The sequence below is a fragment of the Vombatus ursinus genome, unplaced genomic scaffold (assembly GCF_900497805.2).
Source record: "Vombatus ursinus unplaced genomic scaffold, bare-nosed wombat genome assembly UNPS02014791.1, whole genome shotgun sequence".
NCBI classification, from domain to species: Eukaryota; Metazoa; Chordata; class Mammalia; order Diprotodontia; family Vombatidae; genus Vombatus; species Vombatus ursinus.
Genome location: NW_020954569.1, coordinates 74,600,033 through 74,622,532, shown reverse-complemented (window position 1 = coordinate 74,622,532; position 22,500 = coordinate 74,600,033). Strand labels below are relative to the sequence as shown.

The 22,500-nt window shown below is 35.3% G+C and overlaps 1 protein-coding gene across 7 annotated transcripts in view; it reads left to right on the top strand.

Annotated features, from left to right (window-relative positions):
* TCF4 (transcription factor 4) overlaps positions 1-22,500 on the top strand; it is a 440,264-nt gene that overhangs the window by 321,204 nt on the left and 96,560 nt on the right. The window contains exon 2 of one of the 7 annotated variants that reach the window (XM_027868762.1): positions 3,171-3,280. The exons of the other annotated variants lie outside the window; for them this stretch is intronic. The gene's annotated coding sequence lies outside the window, so the exon portion shown is untranslated. The remainder of the gene's footprint in view (positions 1-3,170; positions 3,281-22,500) is intronic. 7 annotated transcript variants of the gene reach the window in all.

Below are 22,500 nucleotides of genomic sequence, written 5' to 3'. Positions count from 1 at the left end.
ATCTTTCATATGTATCTCATTCTCACGGCTTGCCAGTTGCCTGTACCATAAAAAATGCTGAATATGACATCATATCACTAATATGTCTTCTCGGTTGCCAAATATTTTGGTTGTTTTTTTTTTTAAAGAGGATGGTATTCATAAAATCAAGATCACTCTGTCATAGGAAATATATTAATAGGAACTGTTTTTAATGTTTATTAAAAACAAATATGGTAATATGTATCTATTCAGTAAAACACAAGAAAAAGTAAAATTGTAAATACATTGTCAGAAAAAAAAAACCAAAAACGAGTTGAAACATCACCAGAAAACATTTTTAAGTGACTAGTTGTAGCTAAACCTTTAATTTAGCTTTGTTAAATGGAAAATTCTACCAGGATCAAGTTGTGAGAGTTCCATTTATGGAGCCAGTTCTTTTTCATTTTTTAAAGTCTTTATGTCCACATTTAAAAAATAGGATTTTGTTTATTAGGCAGTATGCATGGGTCTGGCTGCGATTCTATATCGTACAGCTTTTGATTTGGTGCCAGACATCTCGCGGAGATTGTGTGTACCGTGCGTTAATTGTTCAAAATGCTTATCGATGAGCTCTTGCATTTCTTGGGTTTTATTTTGTTGTTTGTTTTATATGTATACATGAACTGTGAGTGCATGTACATATATCTTTTTTGCTCAGATAGTGGGAGTTATTTATGATTAGCTATTTGTTGCACAAGTTTTCCTCTACAGATGACACAGCTCTTGAATTCCTTCTCTTTTTTTTTTTCAATGACAAGTCAATTACTTGTTTAAATTCAGTTTGAACTCTCTGAACTGAGAGCAGCAAGCGGAAGCAGGTCTTCCCTGGGAATAAACAGAAGAAGAAAAATGCAAAATCATTCCAAAGTACTATGAATTTGAGTTACTATGGAAAGGCGAGGACAGATAAAGCATATCAACAATTTAAAAAAAAAAAAGTATAACTCCAGGATCTACAAAAGCTGTTTTCCTCTAACTTTTCATTAGAATAAATGAAATTACGTAAAGTATTTTCAGAAAAGCAGAGGAAAAATTGAATTTCCTATTGCCCAGAATTATTAAAGATTTTCCTATCCACTTTGCCTAGCAAATTGTTTTCATTACTCTTCAAAAATGCAGTTTTCTTGAAATGTGGACTCTATTAAAGATAGCTCCATTAAAAATTATAAAACTTGAACTGGCCAAGAATGGCTGAATGTGACTGTAAGGTAGAGTCTACTAAGAGGGAGGGAGGAGAGGAGTATCTACACCTTCCCTCAGGTGAGTGCTTTGCTGAACTTGACTCAGGGATGACTGTGATTTTCTTTAGAGATAATCCATTTTTGCCTGATGTCATATTCATCCAAAAATAACATTTAAAAGTATGACCTGTTATTAGCATAACAGGGAAGATTCTTCTAGCCTAATAAATCATTACAATTCCTTTTTAAAGTCTCCTATTTACAATCTCATTACTCTGATACATTGAGTGTATACTCCATCCTGGTATAACTATCATCCAGCATTAACTGGACTGGAATCAGTGTAGTTTTAATCTTTAAATTAGATTTTTATAGCTGCTTACACTTCCATCAACCTAGGATTTTAATAAGTAATTATTTGGTCAAATAGCACACATGTTAAAATATCACAAACCCATAAAGATAAAATTATTGAGAATGAAATTAAAAACAAAAGTGGCGAAATTTTCTCGTAATGGTAATTTAAGATCAAATCATCAACTCTCACCAGCATGTGCATGTGTTAAATCGTATAGAGAAACCTATAATTATTGTAATTGCTCTTTTTGCTTTATACTAACAAGCTTCAAACCATGTCTCAAACTAGTTGTTTTGAAATAGTTATTTGTCAAGTCATCAAATCTCAAAAAGTAGATGGTAATGAGTTTTTTGTGTGTGCATTCTGTCTCCTGGGCTTATTATGCAGCTTTTCAACTTCCTAAAGTTCATAGATGAAAATGAATGTATATAGCACCATTCCTGATATCAATAACATAGAGCAAATAATAACATAAATTCCTGCCGTCTGCCTAATACCAAAATACAAGACTATGTTAACATACGAATCCTTTCATGTGATATGAAGATTTTCCTATAATAATGTTGGGAAAATTTGTTTCCTCATCTGAAATAACAACCTTTATTTTAAAACCACTATTAAATAATGCTATAATCACTCAATGTGTAGAATAAAAGGATCATAATTTGAGACTCAGGATTTAGGCATGGGATGTGCACTGCTTATCTTTGAGAGGCAACATTTTAAAATAGATTTTGCTTGCACTCCTATCTTCATAAACACCAGAATTAGTTTGGGCAGTCACAAGCAAGTAATACTATAGTGAAAAGTTTTCCATCCTATGTCAACTATGCAAATCACATTCGATGCTTTAAGAAAAGGGGGAATAATTTATGTACTTACTATTTTCAGCATTGTGATTAGAAATGAAAGTAACCAGTGCAGACAGATCACTTTTTTTGGCGTAGTAGCTTTTATAGAACAGTTTATCATTTTATAAACTAATATCATTTTGAGCTCCCCACTGATGGTAAGGAAGCAAAATATTATATAAAAAGTATGTACTGAAATTTCAATGTGCCTGCATCTAAAAAAACTTCTCATTTCATTAATATATTTTAAAATCTTATTTATATAGTATTGACTTTCTAAAAGAATCCATTATTGTCTTTCTCAATATAGTATCAAAAGTAGATTTTCCATTTTATATGAGATTGAAGTAAAACATACTTCCATATTACTTACTTATTTGAAGTTTAAGCTAGTAAAATCTACTAGATACTTAATTTTGATAATGTGTCTGCATTTTGCTCTGATGCCTCTGATTTAGTTATAGTTATGCTACTGAGAATCAAAAAGGCCATTGTGAGCATCTTTGTGGTGCTAATGTATCAGGAAGAAAATATAAATATGTCATAGATGTGGTTAATTGTATTTAATCCTGAATATCTGGATGACCTAAAATCATTTAATATGCTTCTGATATCTTAATAATAGCCATCTTATAGTTGTATTGTTAAGGTTACATCAAAAAAGAGATGGAAAAGACTTAGGGAAGGGGCAAAGAGGTTATGAGAAAAAAAATCTAATAGCTGATACAGTCTTTAAATACCTTTCCCACTGATCTACAGGAAATTGTGCAGAAGAATTGTTTGTTTCCTGTTCCACTATAAATGTGGTTTGCATTATGCTCCTTTTACTATAAAATTGCCGAAGCACAGCAGAGCTTGATATCTTCCTTGTAAGTTATTATGGAAAATGTCTATTATATTTTGGCTAGTATTTATTCAGATGTTGTCATATTTAGTCGGATATGTTTTGGATTTTTGTTTACTAACTCTATTCCAGGTGTCTGTACACAGCTATGCCATTGGGAAAGTAATTGCAATATTATTATTTCTACAGAATAAATATGTAAGTTATAAACCATACACTTAGTCAACCCATCTACAAAGAATCCTAGTTTCTAGTCAGGTGATAACGTATAGATTTAAAATGCAACTTGTGGTTGTGTTGGAAGTGGTTGGGATCCAAATTTTCTTGCCATTTTCAAATAGTATTGAATAAAAACACCAATTTGTTTATCAGATCCATGCTTGTCTTTTTAATTGTGGGATATTCAGGACACAAAAACTATTCTTTATCTAGTAATGAACAGTTCTTTCCTGCTGGATTACCAGTGTTCGAAATAAGCCTTGTTCTCCCCACAATGAATGTTTTTGTAAGTGATTGAAGCTCAATTTCTGAGATTCTTTCTGGACTCTCATGACCCTACTACATATCTTAGGTGGCACTTAACTACACTTGATATTTTAGATTAAGTATCAAATCCCAGGTGCTACAATGTGAATCTTTATAAGATAAACATATATATTTTTTAAAACATAATTGACATTCCATGTGATTATAAAATATTTATAATCTGGAATACACTCATAGATCTGAAGCCAAACAGTTATTAAGGTGCTAAGAAAAATATATGAGCATTGCCAGGAAAGGAATCAGATAATTCTTTTTTTGTTTGTTTATTTTAGTTGATGAAGTAGTACTCTTTAGAAAGTTTCATATTTGCTTCTCCAGAAACTTGTATTTCTAAGGATATAAAATATTTTAATATATGTCCTCAATTATATGGTATATTATGATTTTACACATGTCTAAAATACCTTAGAACAAATCTATATTATTAAAAAGATCATGTTTTATCCAATGTGTACAAAAGGCTTATGTGTGTTACATATGTATGTAGGGTGAGAGACAGAGATTTTCTATGTATGCATATATAAAATTAAAATTGTTTAATACGAGCTGAAAATGGTTTAGTATGTGTCTTTGGAAATCTTATTTGCAGTGCCGAATGGCTGGTTTTCTATGGTACGTGTGCCAAATTGAATGTTGACAGCCTTTTGATAACAAATGTGTTTACATCACACACTTTATACGGATTAGAATGTAAAAATCCATATTTCTGATGTCATTTTAAATTTCAGGTACTTTGAGTTATTTAGCTAGCTTTCCTCAAATTCTGATTTCTTGTGTCAGTATTTGTTATATGCAAATCAGTAAATGCCATCCAAATATTTTTGGCATTATCCTGGCAACATTTCATAAGGTGCCTGGAGAAACATGAAACGTTCTATAGGATTTAATTTATCTTAAAAATCTACATTGTTCTATTAGGATAACAGTATAAAACAGGGGAAAGTAGGTTAAAACACCTGAGATGTCAAGGAATTGTATTTGGCAATCTCAATTCAAACTCCACCCTCCCAAAAGCCAAGCTTTGGCTCTGATGCTCCAGAGACCTAGGGCTGAGCTCTCCTAGAGACCAAATTACACTCCTCCTGAGAGAGGGCATGGTTGAAGTAATTGGTGGGGCAGTGTGGGTAAAGTTGTATTACAGCTGCTTCCATTGTAGCTGACCTGAAAAGGAATAGAGGATGTTAACAATCTAGGCTAACATTTGACTTGGCTTTTCACCTCCAGAAACGTAAGGGTGAGAATTATAGAGTACTGAACAACTGCACCAATAATAAGCCTGTTCAAGTGGGAATTGCTATGTTAAGAAAAATCTCACAGTCTTAAAAATAGTTGATGCATTTACCAACCACATTAATGTTACAGCAGCTCCAATAAAGTTTATCCACAGTATGTAAAGCCCTTATTGTGTAGACTAGTTATACAGTTATTATACTTTGATTCACATTTTAAAAAAAAATGCTCAATAAAAGATATTCCTGAAAGCTCAGAATTCCTCCTTCCTCAAAACCATAATAATAGTAGAGGTGCTCCATCCTCCCCTTTTCCAGAATGTGCTACACTGTTTTAAAGGGAATAATGGCATATTGCTCAATAGCTTTTCTAACGAATAAAACAAATTAAATTGATGTTACATGCATATTTAAACCCCATCCAGTTAAGTACTGACGTGATTAAAATAATCAAATGTATTACTTAAAAAATTAAAAAGGATAAATTCTGTACCCCATTATTTTATTGACTTTTAAATATAAATTGCAGAAATGTTTACATTCCTAATGGCATTATTAAGCTAAACTGACAAATCAGAGTAAAAAAAGTTGATTGCCCAGCATATTATTATTACTGCACCTGTTATTACAATTCAGTAGATGAGGCGCAACATGCATGAGGAGGATGAATGCTGTTTTCTCAGGCTTCCTTTGTGTGATACTGGTTGGAGGATAAATGTTTTAAAAATGTAGCTTTACTTTGGGGGCCTTATTTCTTGTGTTGAGGTAACTGAAACCTCCAGCCTTCTTTATGTCGCTTGAAAATTCATATGCAAGCAGGAGGACGGGTGCTTGCTGGTACCTGCTTCCTAAGTCTTCTCTGAACACAATCATGTGTTGTTTTGGCATTCTTATGGAAGTTTTAAAATTCCAGATGAAGTAATCTATTATCTCCAAAGAGTAAACCCGTGGGAATGATGTGGATGGAAATCAGGAAAGATAGAAAGATTATTTTAACATGAATTTAGGCAAAATTTAAAATATGAGCAACTACCAGAATTTAGAATTTGGCTAGAAAAAAGAAGATTTGAATACATACTGTACAACATTCTAAGTATAATATGTACAGAAATGTTTTTAGTTTAGTTTTTTCTCTCAGTAATGCACACATTCCTTTTTAAACATTTGACCTTCTTTGTATTCCTTATAATATTGCTAGCAATAAATGCTTAACTAATTCCCTACTATAGCGATGACACATATCCACTACCCCCAGATGATTTCACATTGGGAAACCAAAAGTCCGAACGCCAATGAGTGAAATCTCTACCACCGAACCCATTTTAGTATATGCTATATTCTGAATAACCTGGAAAAATATAAACACAATGTCACAGGATTTAAGTGGATGGAGTTGGGGGTGGAGGTGGAAAATTTAGATCTGTTATCTCCTTCTCACCTTAACTCATAAATTTTTGTACTAAAAGTTTATTCTGCCAAGGTGAATTTTTGAAGAAGTGGACAAATGATTTTTACTAGTTGATGCTATTTAGATCATAGTTATTTATTTTTATTTTTGTCCTCTACAATAATTTAAATTCCCAGCATTTAAAAACACATTGCAACCATCATGTATCCTCCTGACTACCTAACAAAATGTTTAAATAAATTAATCCTCAATTTCAGTAGCAGCTCCTTAATGTAATGCTACCTGAGTTAATACTGTTTTTGCATGCTTTCCAGTTACACAGCAGTATTGTTAAAGAAAAATGAAATTCTATTTCCATTCTTAGGCTGACTGGATGGAAATAAAAGCTGAATTTTAAACTATGCTGGTTATTTCTGTAGTAGTTTACTGGGAGTTTGGCTTAAAGGGGTAGGGGAGGGAGGCTAAATCATTAGACTCATCAAGCTTTCATTTTGTTACATTTGCAACATAACCTTAGATGTTCAAATTGGTTATGTTCAACTTATGACAGCTGTGGTATTTAAAGTGATCACAGCTGTTGTGATGTAAAATTGATTTTTCTATTAACACCTGAAAAGAAGACCTGTGCTATATTAAAAACTTAAGTAAGGTAACTGTAAAATTAGACTTACTGATATGAATCTGCTAATCCCACATTCTAGCAGAGAATAGTTCAATAAAGCTCATGCTTGTAACTTAAGATGATAAATAATGTACTTCTGAAATGCTTTCATCTAAAAAAATATTAACATAATGACAAATCAACTTCTCTAAACTTTATGGAATAGTGAGACTGCTCAGGATACTTAATAAAACCCAAGAAAACCCTTCTAAGAATAATTGAGTTCTTAACCTCTAAAATAAAGAAGCTAGAGCTTTGCTCTTCAGAAATGTATAGCAAAACTTTATAGTAGGAGTGGTATAAGTGGTATCTTTATCTTTTTTTCTCATTATTTTTAGGTTATGCAAATAGTCAGGGGGAATAGTAAGTGCTTAGATAGCCTTAGCATGATTGTTTTACATAGAATATTTTTAGCTTTTTGCTACTCACTTTGCAAATCTTTATGCTTCTTTTGGGGAGCCAGACAACACTTCCAGCATTTAGTTGGGCTATTCAGATTCTTACCGGTTCCCAAAATGTCACGTCAATATTGAGGTGCTAGTGCAACTAAAAGAAAGTTAACTTGGCCAAATTCAAGTAGACAAGCAACTCTCAAACTCTTGAAGTAGGTGATGTAATGAGTTTGAATTACAGCTGGCCTGATGTGAAATTATTTATGGACACAGTTCCTGCACAGATGTATTGCCAATAGGGAGCTGTGTAGATTAAACTTTTTGGCTGGTCCTAGGCTTTTTACCTGTGTAACTCAATCAGAATTCCAAGTGTGGCAGATTTTATGATGATATATAGATGAATAGATCGATAGATGGATAGCTATGTAAATACATAATTACATAGATTATGTAATAATGTCAGCTTTTGGTCTGCTCCAAGCTTTCTTTTATTAGTAGTGGTATAGATACAGGCTCTTTATTTGAGCATTAAAATTTTCCATTTTGTATGTATGTAGAAAAAGTGAACCTACATCATACATGTTTTAATGAAATCACTTCAGAAATGATCCATCCAAAATTACAGGATTCTAGAATGAATATGGATAATTTGGTTCTGAGTTTATAGGTGGATGATGAGGTTCCCCATAATACCTGGAGACCAAAATGTGGCACACAAAATAAACATTCAGGAAGAGAGCAGTAGCCTTGTTTTTCAGAAGCAAAAATGTCCCAGGAGATTGATATTTTTATGAATTTTTAAGAAAATCAAAGAAGATAGTCACTATTGCTATTGTTATTGTATAAGCATATCTTCAGAAGTAAGTCATCTGATCCCTTAATTGTATAAGCAATTAGTTCCTAGCATGATAATCCACTTTATTGATAGCAATATTTTATTAGCAGGAGTAAAAGATTTTCTCAGGGATTTTTGTAACAAATAATATACATAGAAAACTGTGCTGAATTTCTCTTTACAGACTGTGCCACAGTAGTGCCCAGCTATTTTCTCTGTAAAATGAAGCTTTCCCATGGAAAAAAATGAGCATTTTTGAACTAGTTAATACAGTACCTCATTGGTGAACAAATAAAAATCACTTCAGAGCAGCTGCTTCTGCAGCTTACATTGGGTCAATAATGTACGTTTCTGCATATTCTAAATATATTTGTAACTCTCAAGGTAATTTGGGTGGCTCTTCCTTAACATCCTGAAAGTATAGTCAGAGGTAGCATGGCATATTGGATAGAGAACTCGCATCAAAGTCAGGAAGACCTCCCTCTGACACAAACTAACAAGCAATTGTCAATGCCCTAGGCAGTTAGTTATTGAAGACTAAAAGTTGCAAAGCAAGTGCAGTCCTGTATTTGTCATCAAGGATTATCTACACCAATGAAATCACACACACACACACACACACACATACACACACACACACACATACACACACACACACAGTATGGACATATTTCCATAATGGGGCACCAAAATTTAAAAAAAATATATCAAAATAAAAAAATGTTTAGAAATAGAAATGATAGATTCTTTTTAGTGTTTTGTCATTCGAGACACTTTATAGATTCCCATCCACCAGAATGCCATTTGTAATTGTCAAAATAAAGAAATGGAAATTAAAGGTATTTCCCTCTCATCGCTTCCCCCCTTTTCCCCACAGCCAGTAGAAAATAAGCCTGACAAAACAGGACCTGTTACCGGATGGTTTTCTAAGGTAGAAGCATATCAATACTATACTTTGTTCCAAATGTTAGAGAGCGTGACCATTTCTGATAATAAGCAGTACTTCCATGCATTTATGTCTGAATCTATGATTTAATTAGTTTAGGGAACTTCCATTGTTTGGAAACTCACTCAAGCAGATCAGTAACTCCTCTGTAACTTAGATAGTTACCTGGAACACATAAGACTTTTCTAGTATCATCTACACAGTATTTCAAGCAAAACTTTAACCTGTCTTCTTTACTCCAAAGCTAGTAATCTATCCCCTATGTCCTCCTCCCTTTCTTTTCTTCCATATATCTTCTTTTTTCAACTCAATAAACATTTACTGCATTTTGTGGCAGGCGATGTGCTACATCCATCATTCTGTACAGAATCAATCAATATGCATTTATTAGGCAATGAGAACACAAATACAAAGATACAAAAACCAAAAAATCCTCTCAAGGACTGGTTCTTGCGGGCACAATACAAAGATGGTGACTTGGGCAGTGCTAATGGTAATTTGAGGTATAAAACTACCAAGATCAGACACACTTTTCCCCCCTTTCTACCTTCTCCACCCAACACCCATACTCTCTGGAAGGATCAGATTAGTTTTGAACTATTCCACATCCAGTGTTTCACATTTGATGGTGTTACAGTTCTACTGAAAACAAGTATTCTAAGCTTCCGTATTGCAGTATTCTTACTCCATTTTCTAACTTAATGCTAATGTCACTCTGGCAACATAATTGCTCTCAGAGAGCAACTAGGTGGTGCAGTGGTTAGAATGCCAGTTGTGGAGTCAGGAATACCTGATTTCAAATCTGGCCTCAGACACTTACTAGCTGTGTTAACCCCAGTAAGTCACTTAAACCCTGTTTGCCTCAGTTTCCTCATCTGTAAAATGAGCAAGAGAAGAAAATGGCAAAACCACTCCAGTATCTTTGCCAAGAAAATCCCAGATGGGATTAGGAAGTCAGACACAACTGAAGCAACTGAACAGCAACAAGCTCAGAGGTGTACATTGCTACCTAAAAACATTTAATAAGTTTGTATTCATTTGATAATTAGTGTGATTTGCTCTTCATTACTAAAAGAATTAAATTTGTCTACAACCATGCCACCCACCCTTAGCTTATCCTCATCCATTCAAATGGATGAGCCACAGTTAGATAGCAGACAAATGGGCAAAAACTCTAATTACATTTGTTTTGATAAATTCATCGATTTTGTTATTTATACATTCCCTCATGTTGATAATTTTTAAAAAAATGAATAACTGCAGTTTACTTTAAACAAAAGGCAGTGAGGTCTAATGAGTAGAGAGCATTGAGTTTGGATATAACAGACCTGCCAAGGTTCCCTTCTTGGATCAATCACTGGTTGTCTGTGTTGGACTCTGAAAAATTCTCTTCTCTTCCATATGTCTCAGTTTTGCCATCTGTAAAATTGAAACAATCACACTTGCTATCACATTGTGTTTATAGTGCACTTTGAAAAGCTTGTGTTAAAGGTGCTTGGTTGAATACTGTTTTAAGAGTCAAATAATATTTACTGAGCATAAAATCAACCTTATTGTGCTTATTCTATTATGAGATGTTGCCCAGCATAAAAGTGAAACCCCTTAATACGTTTTGTTATGAGTAATGAATAATTATAATAACACTATCTTGCACACGTATCTTATTTTGCAAAGCCATTTCCACATACAAAATCTCATTTTGTTCTACAACAATCCTATGAGATAGGTAGTTCAAAGAATATTATTACATTTTACCATAAAAGAAGCTGGGACCAAAATGATGACAATGATGATAGCTAACATATATGGTTTATATGGTTTTAAGATTTGCAAAGTCAATTTTAAATAGATAAAATATCAATATATAAAATGTATAATATAATTATCATATAATACATAAATATTAAGTATTTAAATGGATTAGGTTAAGTAGCTTTTTTCCCAAAGTTATCCCAAAATTTATAGCAGACATGTTTTACTGTCTTCCTACCCAATGTTTTAGTATGAAATTTGCTGTATTTTTAAAAGCTTAGCATAAGAAGAAAAATCCCTTCAATGTTTAAAAACTTCTAAAGATCACATGTTAGAATAGAAAGAGCACTTAATCTCATATCAGAAAACCTAGATGCCAGCATCATCTCTCTGATAATTTCTTCCTAGGAAGGTTTGTCACCTCCCTAGGCCCAAGTTTGCTGAACTATAGGAGAACAGGACTACCCAGAATGGCCTCAGAGGTCCTTTTCAGCTCAAAATCTAGGATCCTGGGATTCTTTATCTATTACTTTTAAATGCCTCTCCCCTCCCTATTCAGTACCTCATGATGACCGTAGGGATGATCTGGACTTAAAACAAAAAAGAAAAAAAAACTATATTAGCTAAGCTCAGACTGTTAGTCTTTACCAAGCTCAGACTGTTAGTCTTTACCAAACTAGAAAGTTTTGAATATAAATCTGCCAACATTATTATCGAGAACTGCATTATCATAAGGTTGACTGCTAGGGCAATGGCAGTCCCTGAAACATAGAGCAATTGTAATCAGCAGTGATGGAAGAATTTATATAGAATCACAGGAATATAAATGTAGAAGTGGTAAGACCTCTGATCATCAAAATGGACCCCCTCATTTAACATCGAGAAGCCAGATGCCCAGAGAAGTTAAATGATTTGCCCAGGATTACATGGGTCGTTAGGAACAGAACTGAGATTCTAACACACATCTTTTGACTCCCAATCCAGTTTGCTTTCCCTTGGATTGTTTCTAGTCTTACAGAGTACTGCTGTAGTTGTAAAGTCAGTGGATGTTGTGGAGAAGCCATGAGACTTGTCAGAGGACCTGGGTTAAAATCCTGGCTTTAACTCTTCCTGGTTTTGTAACCGTAGGCAAACCACTTACTCTTCTTTAGTGGCCTCTTAGGTAAAAATGAGGATAAGTACTATTTTCAGTATCCATTTCTCAGGGTTGTTGTTAGGAAAATGTTTTATAAATCTTGAAATGTTATACAGATAGAAGTAAGTTTATTCATCTGAAGTCAAAATTTGGATTTTTAACTTTCTATAATGTTTAGGTAAATTTTATTTTTGTTGATAAAAAAAATTTTAAGTCATTATCTATGTAAATTTGAAACAGTTCTCTTTAGGCCTTTAGAAACATGTAGTTCATTATTTTTACAATTTTTTTTAAGAAATATGAAATATCATAATAGAATGGAAAGAGCACCAGATTTAGAATTAGATGACCTGAGTTCAGATCCTGCTTTTGCCACTTATTACTTGTGTGACCTTGGGAAGTCACTTTATCTGTACTGATGATCCTCGGTTCCTCATGAAAGAGTTGAACTTGATGAACTCCAAAGTCTCTCATAGCTCTAGTTCAAAAGTACTTTACCTGGCATCTGGGTTAGATTTCAGGGGTCTGTGAACTTAGGTAGGAAAATAATTACATTGTTATTTTCACTAACCTCTAATTGAAATTTAGCATTTCCTTCCATTACAAATATAGGTAACAAATATTATTGTGAGGAGTCCATAGCCTTCTGTCCATAGCCAGACTGTCACAGGTATCTATGAAAAAAAAAAAGGTTAATAAAAACTCTTGCTCTAAATCTCTAATCTTTGGGTCATAGCCTCATATGGTCTTCAGAAAACCTGCAGTTTTATACTACATTTTCTTTAATGCCTCCATCCTCGCAGATTGTAACTCATCCATCCATTCATTCTCATTCATTCTCTGTGATTTTTTTCCCTAAGTTTTCTTGTAAATTTCCTGCAGAGAATTTAACTAATGTGCTGAAGGCCTTCTTGTTCTTTTTAAGTCTCGGGAGTACTATTGTGCCATGCTAGGTTGTCTTATCATTGTTTATATAACCATCTCACCACTACTTCCGGTCATTCATACATACATATACAACCTTAATAATATCAATTATTCCCTATTTTCTGTGCAAGCTCTCTTTGGTTAGGTGCTGTGGCCTGATTATTCCTTTTGTGGATGTTTTGATTGGCCTTTGAGTTACTTGCATTTTTTATTCTTCAGAGATCATGGGGTTCAATGATTTGCTGCCATCTTATCACTAGAATAATACCATAACTTGTTGTACTGGATAGAGCCTTGGTGTCTGGAAGACCTGGGTTCATCCCTGCCTCAAATACCCACTAAATAAACCGTGGCAGTGGCTAAGTCATCCTACTTCTCCAAATCTCAGTTCACTCATTTCCCATTTCATAAATCAGAATGATAAAATTCACTTTACCTTCTTACAGGACTCTTATGAGGAAAATGCTTTGTAAACCTTAAAATATTATAGAAATATGAAGTAGTCACTGACCTCTTCTTATTATACACTCCATTTGTAGTCATTATTGGTGATGCTTATTTAGCGACTTACTCTTCTCCTTCGTGGCATCATTACTAAGCCATTTCATTTTCTGTCTGCTGTCTGACCCAAGTGAGACTGTAAGCTCCTGGAGGGGTGGGTTTGAGTTTTATACTCATTTCTTATCTTATTCAGTACTTAATACAAGTACGTGTTCAGCCAGAAGTTGTTGAGTGTCTAGATTGTATGAATGAATGAATGTTGTATTTTGGGGCCTGACATTTTCCTCAGTCTCTCTAACAAAAGACATTCTGCAGCCTGCTGGGATATTATTTGCGTGTAATGAAAGGGAAGGAAACATCTCCCCATGATCTTTTCATGCGTAGTTGAGCCAAAGGTGAACATTTTAAAGTACTGCAATATGTCCAGACAACAAACACAACATTTCATTAATGAGAAGTCCAACTTCTTGGTTATCAATACATAGAACTAACTTTAGTGTCCTCTTGCTTCAAGAGAAAAAAAAAACAACCAAAACCCTTTCATACTGTGGGAATCATCTCTTTAAATCTAGGTTTTAGTTTCTTTGATAGAGACTTACAAGTCTGTAAGTAAGTAAGTCTGTAAGACCTGTTCCCTTTTTTTAAGTGAATGAGCTTGCTTATGTTTTGTATCTGTTCTGTTTATCAGATGAAATGATTGTGAAATCTTTCTAGCCATAGTCATCTTGGTAAGACTGAGCATTCTGAGCATCAGGATCTCACAGTGTCACAAACTGGCAGATGCTTTATCTTTGGGCTCTTGTTGGTATACACAAACCCTCATTTCTCCCTGTAATAATTAGGGTGTTAAGAGGCATTTGTGTTGTGTGCTCTCTTTCAGCTTGTACCATGTTTAGTTCCTGTTATGCAAATACTGCTTTAAACTTAGAAATGCCAATTTGCATTAATATTTTGGTTCCCTATAGCTAGCTATTGCATTGCACAAACAAGTGCATTTTAATGAGCATTGGCAGAATGTAAAAAAAAAATATGGTATTCATTAAATTCTTTTGTATGAAATGCAGTAGTTGGTTGCCAAAAATCATTAGGATAAATGTAATGTGTGTTGAGGCCACAAGTATAGCCCTCATCAAAGAATGCTGTGACCTTATGGAATTGTAAGATGCAGTACTGTTTGATGCAGAGTGCAAAATGGTCCTTATTGCTATAAAATAGAAACTCAACTTACTATTAACGTTTTTAAAAAAAAAAACCCAGCAAAACTTATTTCATTTTCAAGGTTTTAGGCTTAATGTCTTAACATTGTAGTGCAGTTGGCCTCTGAATTTATTACTTAATACAGGAGACTTTAGAGATCATAAACACTAGATTAAAAAGCAGTATTTTCTTATTTCTTGCATTTCAGACTTAAATCTGCAATAGGGTCTTGTTATTCATGATGTTTTTTTTCTTTTTTTTGCAATTCTGTAAGAATCTTGTATCTGGAAGAGAACTTTGGGAGTTGAAGTATTCAAAAATCAGAATATTTTGCAATTAGGGTTTTCTGAAATTAATTATCTTAACATGTGGGCTTTTAATGTCACTATCATGTTTTGATATAGTCTATGTGTCTTAATTATAATGAGCTTTTTTGGTGTTGTTGCAGTATTTTTTTTCCATTCCTCTACTCACTTTTCCCAGAAGGAGAGTTCCAAGTCTTTGAAAATTCTCATGATTTTGCAAATCTGCTCTATTTTTGTCTAGAAGACAGGAAAGTTAAAACTGTGGCTGGTAGTATGCCATATACTGAATCCAATTTTTAAAGGAACCCTTTGCAATCCTGTGAGTACGCTGACATCTTTAAAGGTATCTTTAATGAAGATAATTATACCTGCAAGGTTACATCACCAGAGAATTAAGAAACAAACTTGAAAACTGAGGGTTTTTTTTTCCCCTCACTTAATTTTGTAGAACACTTTGGGCATTTAAAACTGGACACCCTTTCATGACTGATATTTGAGAAGTTGCTTTCATATGTGTTTGCTAAAGACATACTGACAGAGGGTTAAATTAATTCTTTTCTTCATTACTCAGAAGTGATACAGACTTTTCTTGGGCTAATGTAGTTTAATTAGTGGTCAATTAAAACTGAACATTGCTGAATTGAAGTTCTTTGATCAAACTTTCTGGCATGGTCTCTCTTTCTTTAACTAGCCACCATCTTGAATTCATTTGGAATCAGTAGTGTAAACAAGTTTAAAACGGGTTCTTTTATAAGAAAGTCAGCAGGCTTGTATAGCTGTGGTTTCTTTTTTTACTTCTGTAGGCGGCAATTCAAAGCCATGCTAAATGAAAACAGTGCTACACCCTGAAAAAAATATATTTTTAAAAATTGGACTAAATAGTCAGAAAACAGTCACTACCCCCACCTTTTCTAGTCAGAAAAAAAAAACCTCAATTTTGGTAACACTGTTGATTTGGTTGTTATAGGACCTTAAAATAAACTTTGTCATCCCCATTCCCTCCCCAAGCCTCATAGTCAGCAGTTAGAAGAAGAAACACAATAAGCAACTCGAGGTTTGGGGGGAAAGACATAACAGAATATATTGTAACGTAGCTTCATTCCCCTCAAATTAATCCTCTACCACCACTAGAAAAAGGAGGAGGGATGGGAGAATAGGAAAAGCGCTGTCCTCGGAGTTGGGAAACCCAGATTCAGATTCTGTTTATACTACATCTTGGGCAAATCCTTTAAACACTCTGAGCCCTCGTTTCCTCATTTCAAAGTTGAGGATATTAATAAATGTACTGCCTACGTCACTGGGTTACTAAGGTATATAAAGGACTTTGCATATCTCAAAGCCACATATAAATGTCAGCTATTTTTATATAATTGGGGGGAGTGTAGAGACTTTATGTAGTTAACTTGATGATTCATCATTTGTTTGGTCGATATTAGAGTATCAATATGTTGGCTCTGTTGATGCATTGTTTCTCATAGTCTTGGTTAAAATGTCATTGCTTTTCTTAGGATGCTGTGATAACGACTTGGAGCAAAAAAGGTAGTGTGGTCAGGGGGGAAATTGTGCTAGAGTAGATCGGAAAACATTTGTAAATAGAGCAATCTGTCACTTTTGTACATGACAATATTCCTTCAGCTTTAATGGGTTTAGACTGTTTTTTTTTCCCCTGGGAAAGTTTTTCCATAATGTTGACCTCTGTTTTTAAAACTAGGTATAGTTTAAAAAAGAATTAAACAAGTGATCGGCATTTCATTTTACCTTATCCAGTCTTCTGAATTTTACTTGAAGGAGGGACCGAAAGGAACACTTTATTATTGTGATCAATATTATAGATGTTCTAATATTTTAGTAGGTGGAATTTTGTGGTAGTTTTAATTGCTTCCATCAAAAAATGGTTAAAAGAAAGTAGTCCTAAACAATATTTAAAATAAAAATTTCCATCACTTGACAGAAAGAGAAATTGTTTATAGTAAATGTGCCTTTCAGCTTTCTCTCATGCCTTCTCCCAAAAGGGCTGATTAGGATGTAATAATTGGGGATGATAGCAGGAGGAAGACGACAATTCCATTTAATTAAAGATAATTTATTTTACTTTAACTTGGTGATGTCCCACATGAATAAGAGTAGATTTAGCAGATAGATTTATTAATGGGTACTGACATCTCAGTTGACATAAAAAGCAAACATTTTCTTTCCTCATTGTTTTTATTGTGTCTCAGCACCTGAAACTGCTGTAATCTCACTTCCCTTTCTGTTCTGTGCCGCTGTAGATGTTTTCACCAGGTAGACAGTTCTAGATTCCCCCACCACCACAACTTAATGTTTGCATTTAGCTGATTTAATGTAATGGGCTATTAATATAAAAGAATGGTCATCTTTTCCAAACTGGTGGTAAAATAAAACCTGGAATGACAGCTGTATGGTGTATTTTAGATCTTCATCTTCCATGGGAAATCGTGTTATTCTGTTATTTTGAATATTTTAAAAAGGGGTGAAAATACTTCTTTATTTTATTTTTTTAACTTTAAGGAATACAAAGTCAGAATTTCCTTTTAGGACTGTTTGATCCTAGAATATCATTGGTAATGACCAGTGCCAACGAACTAGTCTATTACAATATTTAAGAGCTTTTCTCCCAGAGAATTATGGAGAAATTAAGGCGTAAATGTGGGCAGATGTGTGATACATTCACTGTTTTCTCATGCATTTGTAAACAGATAATGGAAATTAAGAAACACAAATTGGTTTTAGAAAAATCTGGCATAAATGTTACAAAGCTGATACTGAAATAGAGGAAAATATATGAAACACTTTTCGTATGTTTTTCTCAGCCTGCATTGAAGATATCATTTTTAAAGGGCTCAGGGACATGTTCATTTTGGTTAGATGCAACTTAGAATTTCATCAGTTTACAAATTATGTGTATGTATGTATGTATTTGTATCCCTCTGGCAAGTCTGTGTTCAACTTGTTTCCATCATTCTCTTTTGTCTTTGACCCCTTGTCTTTTTCTTTTTCCATTTACTTACTCCAGTATCAAATTTGATATTCCTGTTTCTGTTTTCTCCTTTTTTAGTCTTATCAAATTATTTCTTTTGTATTTCACACATTCTGTTTTTGATCTCCCTATTTTTTTCTTCCTAGTGAGCTCTGTTCTATAGAAATCTCCATTTTTTTCTCCTTTATTCTTCCTTGATCTTTCTCAATTTTCTTTGGCCTCTCTCTGATACTCCAGCCTTCCTAATACAAATTGCGACATTTTACATGTCTCGTCACTTCACTTTTCCAGTACCTTACTTGTAGTCAACAAGTATTTATTAAGCATCTACCACATGCCAGGCACTGTGCTAAGCACTGGAGATAGAAAGAAAAGCAAAAAAAGATTGTCCTTGCTCTCAAGGGGCTCGCGGTCTAACTTCTACGTGTTTACCCCTTGTCCCTCCCTTTTCTGCCATCTATTTAGTTTCACTGCTGTTTCTCACTCCATCATTCATTTTAAGAGCTAGTCCAAATTGTTTGTGTTCACACACTTAACAGAAAAAAGGCCACAAGTTTAAAGGTTCTTTGTGGGTGGAGTTTTCATTTTTTACCTTAAATCTAATTGTTTTACTGTAGGCAAGGCTTGTACCGCTTCTGTAGTAGTAAATACCTTCTCATGGATGGTAAGTTGTAGTGATTTTGCGTGATGAAAGGTTTTTGGAATCTTTGTTTACAGTTAACCTTTTCCTTCTAATCCATAGCATGTTGTGTGAAAGGGAGAACACCAAACTAGATGTTCTCTAAAGGTCACCCTAGGGTGACTAGAGAGACAGCATTTAAGTCCCTCTCCTGACAAGACTGACCCCCAGCAAATAGCTTAGATTCCCAGTCCCTCCAGATATCACTAAGGCTAGAAGTTGTAGAGAAAGTGCTGGCTCAGGAAATGCCTCATCTAGAGTTCCCCATACCAATGAAGTTACAGGTCTGGTCAACATTTTTTGTGCCCTTCTTTTTTCCCCTTCTGCTCTCCTGCTCTCTCCTTCACACCTCTCCATACTACTTCTCTCTCTTACAGTTCTGCTTGATAGCAGTGATATTAACTATTCAGTGATATCTGATGAGAAGTCCTGCCTACATTGTCAGGAATGCTAGGAGCACATGTTGCTGGTAATTTTCTTAGCAGAACACACTGGGTACGCTACCAGGAGTTAGGAACCAAAAGATCATCTTAGTGACTTTATCCCCAAACTCCTGGGACCAACTGTTGTCTTCAGGAAGCACCTTGACATATGATTCAGATTGTCCAAATCTTTCATCAAAGAATCATAACTGCACATACGAAAGGCAAGACACAAAAATAGTCTTAAGTAGTGTAGTGATGTGTCTTGCCCTACTTGTGGGATCATCTGAACCCAGTCAGATTTTGTCAGATGAAATTAGTACTATTCATTTTAAGATGGCAGCACTCTAACCTAACTTGTAGAAATAACAAAAGTAGTTTAGATAAGAATGGTGAAGAATCCGTGCCTTCAAAGCATCCTTCAAAGTAATGTTCTTTCCTACTTCCCTTTCCCCTTTCTCTGTTTCTAGTTCTTCAAAGTATCCTCCCTCTGCTTCATTGTTCCTTTTCCACTTGCCTTCTCACAGGCCTTCACTCCCCCTTCTTCCTTAAGCACCAGTCGTCTGTTTAATGCTGTCCAGAATTCAGAGTCCCTCTACATCTGAGTCTGCCCCATTCTTCTGCAAAATCCTAGATAGGGAAGATTTGTGTGTGGCCTAGCTTTCCTCCAACAGCATCTGGAACTTAGGGGAAATGATGAAACAACCAAAACCCAAACTCCTATTTTTCCCCTCTCTACAGACAGCAGAATTCCCCAAAGGAATCAGTCATGCAAAGGCTTCTGACCTTTTCCTCAGTAGGTAGTAGGAGCTAGGAGTGGGAGAAGAAAGAAAGCTTACTAAACTTGTCCAGATGTAGCTAGGTCCATATTCCCTCTGGGTCTTGCTCATGAGTTTGAGGTTGGTCATTTGGGTGGCAGGAGCAGTCCTGTTCCACCTCATAACTTTCATGCCCTCCTCCCGATCTTACCCCACGCCCTCCCATTCCCAGGCAACCATCAGGCCTCCCAACAGATTGAGTTCCACGTAGTCGGCGAGAAGTGTGCTCTCTTCGTACTGTTTGAATTCTGTGCTGTGGTACTGCCTGCTCCTTGTCTGTCAAGATTGTGGTGCTGATGTTGTCAGTCTTGTCTGACCAATCAGCAGACAACACCACAGAATGAAATTTAAACAATGCAGATGCTCAGGCACAGTGTTATTATGTTGACTGGATCACGCAGGGAAATCAGAGGTAAGGTTAGAGCCTACCAAAAGTGGTTATCCCAATCTTACTAATTTGACACCTCTTCTCCAGCTGTTCTGGCTGCTCTGATCTTCTGCCTTTTATCCATATCTTTCCCTTTCTCCTCCTTTTTCCCCCCACAAATTTTACCATAACATTCTTCATTTTATTATCTTTGTTATTTTTTTTCTTTTCAGTCACCCACCTCTCCTTAATCTCTGCTACCTTCTGTTCACCTTCTGAATGTACCTGCTTTATCTCTGATCTAGCTGTTGCTGTTGGTAAATGTCACCTTGTTAATGCATGTAATCACCACAATTTTAGGGAAGATACTATGCAGGATTAGCACAATGTCATGATGAATTAATGGGCCTCATAACTTCCCCGACTCTGGGACCGGACTGTGAGAAACTGTGGAATCTTCAGACCATAGTTTTCCATCCATATCATTGACTGAAATTTATTGTAATATGGAGTTTAAATCATCATTGTGGTGATTGGTTTCAAATTAGAAAAAGCAAAACAAACAGACTGGAAAGAATTCTAGGGTCTGAAAAATCTGTTCATTAAGAATTTGGAGGAGTGAAAGAGTTGATTTTGTTTTAATATTTTCCCCAATTTTAGGCTGTAAAGTTACTTCCCAGGAGATGAAGTAATGCCATCCCCTATTTTTTTTAATTTAGTTGACCCTTTTTAAACTTTGGGCGTTTACATGGTGCTTTGTTCCTCAGCCCCATCTGGAAAATATTTAGGCTTGACTGGAATGGTAGAGCTAGAATATCATATAGGATGGAATAAAGAGAAGGAAGAAAAATGAAGAAAGTTGTAAGTATTTAGAATAAGCCAGTTGTTTGTGCAGAAGCAGTCGGTGGAGGAATTGGAACAAATGGCAGTATACGGTGAATAGTTTGGTCCAGATCTGTACGTTTCACCACAGAATGAGCCGTGGTTTGTAAAACTGACATTCTGTTGTGACTTTTGAATGCAAACAAATCTCTGCAAATTTCTGCCTGATCAAGTTAATAAGAAAATACATACATGCAGAGGCGAGAGCCGTACGCTACTTGTATTTCTGTCAGCGTTGGAGGAAATAGGAAACGTTTTTACCTACTGTATTACATTGTACCCAACAATTGCTAGGATCTCCAGTTCAGTGAATTTTCTGGGATTTTTTTTTCTTATATGAGAACAATGGAATGTTAAAATATGTCAGGAAAGGATACCTCAGCAGATACCATATTGGGATTATTTTTTCCTAATGTCCTTGCAATTGAGGTGATTGTTATTTTCTGAGCATCTCATTTATGAGCAAGAAAGGACCCTGGAATAATATCACTTCTAAATGTACTCTAGATGTGATATAGAGGTAACAGACAGGATATTCTGAGAGGTCACCATGCAAGGCTCTGACGTTCTGCTTCACACCTGTACTCATTTTCTTACATGATCAGTAACCTTGTTGATTAACCCTAGATGACCTTTCACCTCCTGCTGTTCTCTGAGACTCTGCCTTGACCAGCCAGCCCTGCCCTTCCTTTGCTGTGGCTTACAGGTGGTCAGTGCAGCTATGTACACTTGTTCTTGTGGTGTGCTGTGCACTTAGCATCCCGGCAAGACCTGCAATTTCATACCTCTCAAGGGGCTAGGGAGGAGGTTTGGGGGGGTTGGGGGTAGTGAGAGAGATGGCTGTTTGCATGTGCTTTTCTGTTTTGTAGCTCATATGGTATCAATTACTATTTGATGGTAACGCCAGGCCCTAGGCCCTTTTGCATGTTTGTCCTGTGAGAAAGATCTGGAAGAGCCGACATATGGTTTTGATTGCTTCAATTGCAGGTTGATAGAATGAACGCAGGGGTGAGGTGGGTGGGTTTTCCTTCCGGCCCTTTCCATTCTGGGTTGGTAATATGCTTCACTTGTGGAACTGGTCTTTTCATCATCTAACTCCTCCCCTTCACCCCCCACCACTGCATTCTCTGTCCTTTCCCTTCCCCTCCCAACCCCCAAATCACCACCAGAAACATGTGGCCTGTATTAGGAACCTGCATGTGTGTGTGTGTGTGTGTGTGTGTGTGTGTGTGTGTGTGTGTGTGT